Source organism: Prionailurus viverrinus, chromosome B1, assembly GCF_022837055.1.
Source record: "Prionailurus viverrinus isolate Anna chromosome B1, UM_Priviv_1.0, whole genome shotgun sequence".
Lineage (NCBI taxonomy): Eukaryota > Metazoa > Chordata > Mammalia > Carnivora > Felidae > Prionailurus > Prionailurus viverrinus.
The window spans coordinates 59,569,615-59,580,922 of record NC_062564.1 but is presented as its reverse complement, the minus strand read 5'-3'; the positions used below and the strand labels follow the sequence as shown (position 1 = coordinate 59,580,922).

Sequence of the window (11,308 nt, the reverse complement as noted above, 5' to 3'; positions counted from 1 at the left end):
TAAAAAATAATAAAAAAGTAAACTTCCAGTCATAAAAAAGGCAAGATTTCATCTTCTTAGAGCTGAATATTATTCCATTGTGTATGTGTATATATACCACAAATTCCTTATCCACTCATCCATTCATGGACACCTAGGCTGCTTCCATGTCTTCACTATTGTAAATAATGCTGCTGTGAACATGTGGGTGCATATCTTTTTAAGTTAGTGTTTTTACTTCCTTCAGATAAATATACAGAAGTAGAATTACTGGATCATATGGTAGTTCTATTTTTTATGTTTTAATACTTCTTTCCATAGTGGCTATACCAAATTACATTCCTGCCAACAGTGTGCAAGGGTTCCCTTTTCTCCACATCCTCACCAACACTTGTTATTTGAAGTCTTTTTGATAATAGACATAGATAATAGATAATATACAGGTGTAAGGTGATATCTCATTGTGGTTTTGGTTTACATTCCCCTGAAGATTATTAATGTAGAACATATTTTTGTGTACCTCTTGGTCATCTGCATGTCTTCTTTGGCAAAATGTCTATTCAGATCATCTGCCCAGTTTTTATTCAGATTGTATGTGCCTTTTTTTTTGTTTTTACTATTGAGTTGTATAAGTTCTTCATATACTTTGGATATTAGCCCCTTATCAAATACATGATTTATTTTTATTTTTTATTTTTAAATTTTTTTTAACATTTATTTTTTGGAGACAGGGAGAGAAAGAGCATGAGCAGGGGAGGGGCAGAGAGAGAGGGAGACACATAATCCGAAGCAGGCTTCAGGCTCCGAAGCATCAGCACAGAGCCTGATGCAGAGCTCGAACTCACAAACTGCAAGATCATGACCTGAGCCAAAGTCGGACACTTAACCAACTGAGCTACCCTGGCGCCCCATCAAATACATGATTTGTAAATATTTTCTCTCACAGTAGACTCCCTTTTCATTTTGTTGGTGGTTCCCTTTGCTGTGCAAAAGCTTTTTAGTTTGATGTGGTACCACTCATATATTTTTGCTTTTGTTGCCTTTGCTTTCAGTGTCAAATCCGGAATATCATTGCCAAGACAAATGTCAAGGAGCTTACCACCTACGTTTTCTTCTAAGAGTTTTATGGTTTCATCAGGTCTTATATTCAAGTCTTTAAACCATTTTGAGCTAGTTTTTCTGTATGGTTTAAGCTAGTGGTCCAAGTTTCACTCATTTGCATGTGGCTGTCCAGTTTTCCCAGCATCATTTATTAAATAGACTGTCCTTTCCCCATTATATATTTCTGGCTCCTTCATCATAAATTAATCATATATGCATGGGCTTATTTCTAGGGTTTCTATTCTGTTCCATTGACCTATGTCTCTGTTTTTATGCTGATACCATACTGTATTGATTACTATAGCTCTGTAATATACTTTGAAGTTAGGGAGCATGATGCTTCCAAATTTGTTCCTTTGCTTCAAGATTACTTCCACTGTTCAAGTCTTTTGTGGTTCCATACAAATTTTAGAACTATTTGTTCTATTTCTGTGAAAAATGTCATTGCAATTTTAATACAGATTGCATTGAATTTGTAGATTGCTTTGGGTAGTGTGGACATTTTAACAGAATTAATTCCTGCAATCTGTGAGCATGGAGTATCTTTCCAATTATTTGTTTCTTCCTCAATTTCTTTCATCAATATCATAGTTTTCAGTATACAGGTCTTGGTTCAATTTGCACTTAGGCATTTTATTCTTTCTAATGCTATTGTAAATGGGGCTCTTATTAATCTCTCTTTCTGATAGTTTGTCCTTAGTGTTTAGAAATGCAAGATTTTTATATATTGGTTTTGTATCATACAATTTTACTGAATTCATTGATTAGTTCTAACAGGGTTGTGTGTGTGTGTGTGTGTGTGTGTGTGTGAGGCATCTTTAGGGATATATAGATACATATATATCATGTAATCTGCAAATAGTGACAGTTTTACTTCTTCCTTTCCAATCTAGATGACTTTTATTTATTTTTCTTCCCTAATTTCCCTGAGTAGGACTTTCAGTACTATGTTGATTGAAAGTAATCATCTTTATCTTGCTCCTGATCCTAGACAGGAAAAACAAATGATCACTTGTCTTAAATGTAAAATGTACATCATTTAGTCTCCTTAACAGACTACTGTGTTTTTCTCTCCTTTAAGTAACTAAAACCAATGCCCCATGAAATCTAGAAATGTTTTGTTCCAATTAAGTAGTAGTGGGTCTCAGAACAGCATGTAGCATATAATATGTGGAGAAATGGAAAAGGAAGTCATGATATCTGAGGTGAGATATATGAATTATTTTAAAAGGTGAAACAGGTACCAATACTATAAGGAGTAATAATCAGTCCCCTCTGGGAAGAAGTACTCATAATTTTTTTAAGTTAGGGCATTAAGGAGCAAATATTTACATGTTCCTCCATAACTTATGAATGGGGGAAAAATAGAATTCATTTTCTTATTTTGAAAACTGACATATTAATTTATTCAGCTAATTTATTAAGCTAACTCCTAGACTATATTAATTTAAAATAAATGAGTATAACATAGATGATTCTTAAAATTTTTTAAATGTTTTTACTTATTTTTGAGACAGAGAGAGACAGAGCATGAGCAGGGGATGGGCAGAAAGAGAGGGAGACACAGAATCTGAAGCAGGCTCCAGGCTCTGAGCTGTCAACACAGAGCCCAACACGGGGCTCGAACTCATGGACTGTGAGGTCATGACCTGAGCCGAAGTCAGACGCTCTACCGACTGAACCACCCAAGTGTCCCTAACGTAGATGATTCTTAACCAAAACTATATAAAGTATCCTTTTTCCATTCTGCAAAACAGAGATCGAGTAAATCTGTTGAAAAGAATTTGCTTAGAATGTGACAAGCTAAAACACGAATATTTTTCAAAGTGAAGTCTTAGTCTGCTATTTTAGGCAAGACTCTAAAAATAAATATGAGATTGGCAATATAACATCATGTTTAACTACAGTTAGACTATTCTGGCTGTACCAACAACTGAGTGATCTTGAGTAAGTTATTAAAGTCTCCAGGTTAAATTATATTTGAAAAATGGGAAAAATAACATACACATGAGGTCATTCACAAGCATGAGATGAGTCAATCCTAAATAAAGCATATAGAACAATGCTGTCACTTCAAAATTACTAATAATTACTAGTTCTTTCCGTCAGTGGGCTCTCTGGGCATATGCATTGAGAGTCATGGCTTAGTCATCACCATTAAGAGTCTCGTGTTACATCATTCTTCTGGTTTCTAAGACTAAAAAGCATTCTTTTCTTCAGCTTGTGTTTTTCTTCTGATATCTAGTACTTCTTGTACCTTAGACAAAATACATCTATCACATTTCTGGTTTCTAACTTCCACCCCTTTCATTTCTTTCAAATCACTGGATAAAAAAAATGTTTAAAAAATATTTGTTACCTGAGAACTCAACTCATAAGTTTTTTTTTACTTAAAAAGAATTATCCTCAAATATGTTTCTAATTCCAGTCCTCAGAATGCTACTAAAATACATTATAAAATGTGTTTCCCTGTTAGTATCTATCACATCCTCCTTTTCCTTTGTGGCATAAGTTGCACTAATATACAATTTTGGGAGCTGTTGTGAAGCTATGATAAAGTAGGGAATCAAACAAAACTAGATAGGTGCTGGGGCACCTGAGTGGCTCAGCTGGTTAAGCATCCAATTCTTGGTTTTGGCTCAAGTCATGATTTCACAGTTCATAAGATCAAGCCCTGCATCAGGCTCTGGACTGACAGCACAGAACCTGCTTGGGATTCTCTCTCTCCTCTCTCTTTGTCCCCACTCCTCACGTCTCTCTCAAATATAAATAAATAATCTTTAAAAATATCCTCTCCTCAGGCATCCAAATCGGCCAGGAGAAGGTCAAACTTTCACTCTTCGCAGATGACATGATACTGTATATGGAAAACCCAAAAGATTCTACCAAAAAACTGCTATAATTGATTCATGAATTCAGCAATGTTGCAGGATATAAAATCAATGCACAGAAATCGGTTGCATTCCTATACACCAACAATAAAGCGACAGAAAGAGAAATCAAGGAATCGATCCCATTTACAGTCACACCAAAAGCCATAAAACACCTAGGAATAAATCTAACCAAAGAGGTGAAAAATCTATACACTGAAAACTATAGAAAGCTTATGAAAGAAATTGAAGAAGACACCAAAAAAATGGAAAAAGATTCCATGTTCCTGGATAGGAAGAACAAATATTTTTAAAATGTTGATACTACCCAAAGCAATCTACATATTCAATGAAATCCCTATCAAAGTAACGCCAGTATTCTTCACAGAGCTAGAACAAATAATCCTAAAATTTGTATGGAACCAGAAAAGACCCCGAATAACCAAAGTAATCTTGAAAAAGAAAACCAAAGCAGGAGGCATCACAATCTCAGACTTCAAGCTATACTACAAAGCTGTAATCATCAAGACAGTATGGAACTGGCACAAGAGCAGACACTTGGGTCAGTGGAACAGAATAGAGAACCCAGAAATGGACCCACAAACATATGGCCAACTAATCTTTGACAAAGCAAGAAAGAATATCCCATGGTCAAAGACAGTCTCTTCAGCAAGTGGTGCTGGGGAAACTGGACAGCGACATGCAGAAGAATGAACCTGGACCACTTTCTTACACCATACACAAAAATAAACTCAAAATGAATGAAAGACTTCAATGTAAGACAGGAAGCCATCAAAATCCTAGAGGAGAAAGCAGGCAAAAACCTCTTTGATCTTGGCCACAGCAACTTCTTACTCAACCCATCTCCAGAGGCAAGGGAAACAAAAGCAAAAATGAACTACTGGGACCTCATCAAAATAAAAAGCTTCTGCACAGCGAAGGGAACAATCAACAAAACTAAAAGGCAACCAACCGACAGAATGGGAGAAGATATTTGCAAATGACATATCAGATAAAGGGTTAGTATCCAAAATCTATGAAGAACCTATCAAACTCAACACCCAAAACACAAATAATCCAGTGAAGAAATGGGCAAAAGACATGAATAGACACTTTTCCAAAGAAGACTTCCAGATGGCTAACAGACACACGAAAAGATGTTCAACATCACTCATCATCAGGGAAATACAAATCAAAACCACAATAAGAGATCACCTCACACCTGTCAGAATGGCTTACATTAACAACTCAGGCAACAACAGATGTTGGTGAGGATGTGGAGAAAGGGGAACACTTTTGCACTGCTGATGGGAATGTAAACTGGTGCAGCCACTCTGGAAAGCAGTATGGAGGTTCCTCAAAAAATTAAAGATAGAACTACCCTACGACTCAGCAATTGCACTACTGGATATTTATTCAAAGCATACAGGAGTGCTGTTTCAAAGGGACACATGCATCCCCATGTTTATGTCAGCATTATGTTCATCAACTGATGAATGGATAAAGAACGTGTGGTGGGTATATATGTATGCTAATAACACATAGCTTTAGAGTAAGCCTTCCCCTCATTTATGTGGGCCTCTGTTTATGGTGTATTTTTAAAATATTAAATATGTACAATGTGTGAAACACATTTTCTACTACTAAGATATTCCTAGATTATGTAATGAATAACTCGGGAAACAAGAGATGCCATACACACACACACACACACACACACACACACACAATGGAATATTACTCGGCAATCAAAAAGAATGATAACTTGCCATTTGCAAGAACGTGGATGGAACTAGAGTGTACTATGCTAAGTGAAATGAGTCTGTCAGAGAAAGATAAATATCACATGATTTCATTCATATGTGGGATTTAAGATACAAAACAGATGAACATAAGGGAAGGGAAACAAAAATAATATAAAAACAGGGAGGGGAACAAAACAGAAGAGACTCATAAATATGGAGAACAAACTGAGAGTTGCTGGAAGGGTGTTGGGTGGGGGGATGGGCTAATTGGGCAAGGGGCATTAAGGAAGACACTTGCTGAGTAAACACTGGGTGTTATATACAGGTGATGAATCATTGGATTCTACTGAAATCATGATTGCACTATATGCTAACTAACTTGGATATAAATTTTTAAAAATTAATAAATTAAAAAAAGAGCTTCTTATGGGTTTGCTTCCTTCTCTGTTTTTATCTTCTTTTTGTTTCTCTTCCTCTATGTTCATCTGTTGTGTTCCTTAAATTCCACATATGAGTGAAATCATACATTTGTCTTTCTCTGACTCATTTCACTTAGCATAATACACTCTAGTCCTATCCACATTATTTCAAATGGTAAGATTTCATTCTTTTTGATCACAAAGTAATATTCCATTTTCTATATACACACCACACCTTCTTTATCCATTCATCAGTCAATGGACATTTGGGCTTTTTCCATAATTCGGCTCTTGTTGATAGTGCTGCTATAAACATTGGGGTCCATGTATCCCTTTGAATCATCATTTTTGTATCCTTTGGATAAATACCTAGTAGTGAAACTACTGGATTATAGGGTAGCTCTATTTTTAATTTTTCGAGGAACCTCCATACTGTTTTCCAGAGCAGCTGCACCAGTTTGCATTCCCACCAGCAGTGCAAAAGTGTTCCCCTTTCTCCACATCCTTGCCAACATCTGTTGTTTCCTGAGTATTACATAATCTAAGAATATTCTTAGTAGCAGAAAATGTATTTCACACATTATACATATTTAATATTTTAAAAATATAGCATAAACACAGGCCCACATAAATGAGGGGAAGGCTAACTCTAAAACTATGTGTGATTAACTATTTTCAAATTTTCTATTAACATTTCATTAGTAGTTCCTTGTTAATTTGGGGGATTACACAGGTATTTCTGAGGATTCAAGCCAAAGTTTTAAAATAATAATCACAGAAAAAGTTAAGTTGAGAAAAATCTATTTATTTACACAATATTTTCCAAGCACTAGGGAAAGATCTGTTTCCCAGGGCAATGGAATACCTGATCATGGCCCACTGGAGACACATGTCCACCGATACACAGTCAGAAGACATTCCATCACTGTGTTCCCTTCACTGTGTTAGGGCCTCAAGAAATAGTGGTGAACAAAAGTTATTCCTTTTATAAAGCTTATAGTCCAGCGGGGAAGGTAGACGTTGAACAAGTATTTACGGTTGTGACAAACGTTATGAAAGAAAAGCGCAAGTGGGGCAGAGGGAAATAGAAATGTACAATGGGGGTAACGTAGCCTGGAGAAGCAAGAGAAATTTCCTAAAGAAGTAACATTTCAATTTGTCTTGGTAAGAAAGAGTGAGAAAGAGTTAATCGAGTAAAGAAGACAACAGGGCTGGGGTAAGTGTGGAGAAAAGAGGTATGGAACCTGACTATGCAATCATCTGAGATGGAAACTATTCTAGAAATGAACATTGGGCTAGTGTGCCTGAAGCTTGAGAGAGTAGGGAATAGTAAAATAAAATGAAAAAAAAAAAAAAAAAGAACTGAAGAACTATGAGTTGCTGTGGGCCTAGTTACCATCACATGCTGGGGGGAACCTCAGCGGTCACAGCTGCCCCAGTCACCATCACTGCAACTGTGAGTGGTGAGGCTGGGACCCAGCAGCCACCTGCCCTTGGCACTGCTGACACCAAGCTGGGCTCCACTGGCAGCAGCCAGGGTGTAGGGAGTGGGCCCAGGTGACCTCACATGGGTGGTGCATGCCTGTGGGGGCAAGGTCATCGCAACAAAGGTTTGGGGAACAGTAAAATGGTTCAATGTAAGAAACAGATAAAGAAGATGTGATGCATTTATACAATGGAATACCATTTAGCTGTAAAAACAATGACATTTTGCCATTTGCAATGACATAGTTGGAGCTAGAGAGTATTATGCTAAGCAAAAAGTCAGAAAAAGATAAATACCATATGATTTCACTCATATGTGGAATTTAAGGAAAAAAAAACAAATGAGCAAAGAAGAGGGGGGGAGAGTGAGAGAGGTAAACTAAGATATAGACTCTTAACTGTAGAGAACAAACTAATAGCTACCAGAGGGGAGGTGGGGGTGGGAGTGGGTGAAATAGGTGATGGGGATTAAGAAGTGTGCTTGTCATGATGAGCACTGGGTGATGTACAGAATTACTGAATCCACTAAATTCTACCCCTGAAACTAATATTGCACTGTATGTTAACTAACTGAAATTAAAAATAAAAACAAAAGAAAGAAAGAAAGAAAGAAACAAACAAACAAAGAAACAAAGAAGTGGATATAGTTTCATCAAAAGGAATGACACCAAGGAAGATGTGTTTGTACACCAGACTGCTATGAACAAGAATAATGCCAGGAAGTACCTTCACAGTATAGGAGATGGAGAGACTGTGGAATTTGATATTGTTGAAGGACAAGGAAAGGGTACAGAGGCAGCAAATGTCACAGGCCCTGGTAGAGCTCCAGTTCAAGGCTGCAAATATGCTTTGGTTGGTACCACTATCGATGCTATCCATCCAGGGAGTCTTCCACACAATTACCTGCAGAAGTCCCAGAATAACAAGAGTTGTGTGGGGGTGGGGGGAGGACCCTATGGGCATCAACCACTGTCTTCCAACCCTTCTGTGCAGGGAGAAGTGGTAGAGGGAGCTGACAAGCCAGGTTCAGGAAAGTAAGGTAGACCAGCAAGACAGAATATGTATCAGGGTTATATACCATGATTCCGCAGGAGTTATCTTCCCCAAAGATAGCCTAGAGAGGATGGCTTTGAAGAAGATAATGAAAATCAAGATAAGACCCTATGCCAGCAGCCACCTCAACATAGGCAGACACCCAGAAAACTCTAAACCACACCATGGCAAAGAGACAGTAGCAGTCAATCCGGAAGCTGAGAATTCATCGACTCCCAAAGTTGAGCAGATCAGGGCTGAGTAAGTACCTGCTTATCATCTATACTATCATCTGGTTTACTCACCTAACAAGAAGAAATGAATATGAAATTCCAGCAATAAGAAGTAAATGCAAGGTTGGAGCTGAAGATCTTAAGTGTTTGTTTTTTGCCCTTGACTACATAAATAGAACTATCTGCACTATCTATGCAGCATGGGGGTTTTATTATTTTTACCCAAAGATGTCTCTTTTTGGTAATGACAAGTGTAGTTCAAAAAAAAAAAACCTAGTTTTTCTCAATACATCTTTAAAGTTTTTTAAATTGTTCCATATCTGGTCACCTTAAGAAACTTAGGAACCTCATTTAAAATTTTTTTTTTCTTAACATTTAGTTTTGGGAGAGCACAAGCAGGGGAGGGGCATAGAGAGGAGGACAGAGGATCTGAAACAGGCTCTGTGCTGACAGGCTGACAGCAGTGAGCCTGATGCGGGGTTCAAACTCATGAACCACGAGATTATGACCTGAGCCAAAGTCGGACGCCTAAACAACTGAGCCACCCACATTCCCCTAATTTTTTTTTAATTTTAGATAGAGAGAACACAAGCAGGGGAGGGGGCAGAGGGAGAGAGAGAGAGAATCTTAAGCAGGATCCATGCTCAGCACAGAGCCTGATGTGGGGCTTGATCTCACAACCCTGGGATCATGACCTGAGCTGAAATCAAGACTTGGACACTCAACCAACTGAGCCACCCAGACACCCTTCATTTTTAATTTGTAATAAAAGTTTACAACTTGGGGGTTCCTGGCTGGCTCAGTTGGTAGAGCATGTGACTCTTGATCTCAGGGTTATGAGTTTGAGCCTCACATTGGACATAGAGATTACTTCAAAATAAGATCTTTAAAAAAAAAGTTTCTAACTTGATTTTTTTCAAGAGTCAACCAACAGCAAGCACCTATTAATAAAGTTCTTGAAAGACAGAAAGAAAGAAAGAAAGAAAGAAAGAAAGAAAGAAAAAGAAAAAAGAGAAAGAAAGAAAAAGTTATATTTTGCTAGGCCTCATAGGACACCTTGCAGATTTTGAAGTGTATGTTAAAGAAAAGAGAAAGCCATAGAAGAGCCTTAAAACATGACCATGGATACACTAGAGAAGATGTATTTGGAGGGAATAAGAGATGATATTTGGGAACCACATAGGAGCTCACTATAGTAATCCAGGCATGAGATTATGGTGGATTATACCGGGGTGGCTATAGTGAGGATGGAGAAAAGTTTATGGGTTTAAGAGATATTTTAGAACAAAATCAACAATCGATGACATGGATTATTAAAAAGTAGTCTAACAGAACAATTTAATATAGAGGGTGGAAATATAAACTGATCAGAGAGACTGGGATTACTGGACTATATTGAGGGTCCATTTCAACCTGATGACTGTCATTTTCCCGGGATGTACTCCTGCAGCCAAGTGTTACTGAGCTTACCCAGAAATGCTGATTTTTCCAGGCCAAGTGTGAAACATAAACAACTCAGGAAATTCAGTGATGGCCAAGAGAGTGACTGGAATGCTGGACCATGGAATCCAGGCTGCATAAAGAAGATAATAAAGCAGGAACAGATAATATGAGGTAAAATGCATACTGAGAGTAGTTGAGAAAGCAAGTGCAAAGGCTAGGAGGTTGCTGGTGATCAGAAAAATGATGTATATATTGGCGATTTTCTAGACAATTTTGGGAATTGCTGAGATAGAAATGGAGGATAAGGTCACTGGCAATGAAGAGTTAACAAAATGAGAAGCTAGTATCGGAGCAGTGTGACCATATGAATGTGGAAGTCAACTAAGCTGATGACAGGGTTCCGAATGGAAAGAGAGACTATAAGCCAGATGCCAAAGTCTCCACTGAATAATGGAAAGTGTCAAGGATGAGACAGAAGACAATCATGGGATGGGGAAAAATGAGTGTAGGAGTCTTAGCTTACCAACTGTTAAAAATACCAACTGTTAGAAACCATAATGTTAAGGGGTACCTGTGTGGCTCAGTCGATTAAGCGTCCAACTTCAGCTCAGGTCATGATCTTGAGGTTCGTGAGTTTGAGCCCCACATCAGGCTCTGTGCTGACAGCTCAGAGCCTACAGCCTGCTAAGGATTCTGTGTCTCCCTCTCTCTCTGTCCTTCCCCTGCTTGCACTCTCTCTCTCTCTCAAAAATAAACATACATTTAAAAAAAAGAAAAACGTAACGTTAAACACACACACATACACACATGCTGGAAATTTTACACTAAGGTATAAACAGAAAGGGTTTAAATGGATGACGGAAATTAACATTAACCGAGCACCTGCTATGTGTTGGTGCAGTGGAAATCTATGCTTTTTCTGCTCCGAATACCTTCCCATTTTTCTTTCAGTAACACTTTCTCCCGTTCACTATAGAGAATGTTGTTCCCACTTTCTTCGT

The 11,308-nt window shown here is 37.8% G+C and overlaps 1 pseudogene; it reads left to right on the top strand.

Annotated features, from left to right (window-relative positions):
* Nucleotides 1–7,486: 7,486 nt before the first annotated feature.
* Nucleotides 7,487–8,995, top strand: LOC125164758 (Y-box-binding protein 1-like; annotated as a pseudogene).
* Nucleotides 8,996–11,308: the final 2,313 nt, after the last annotated feature.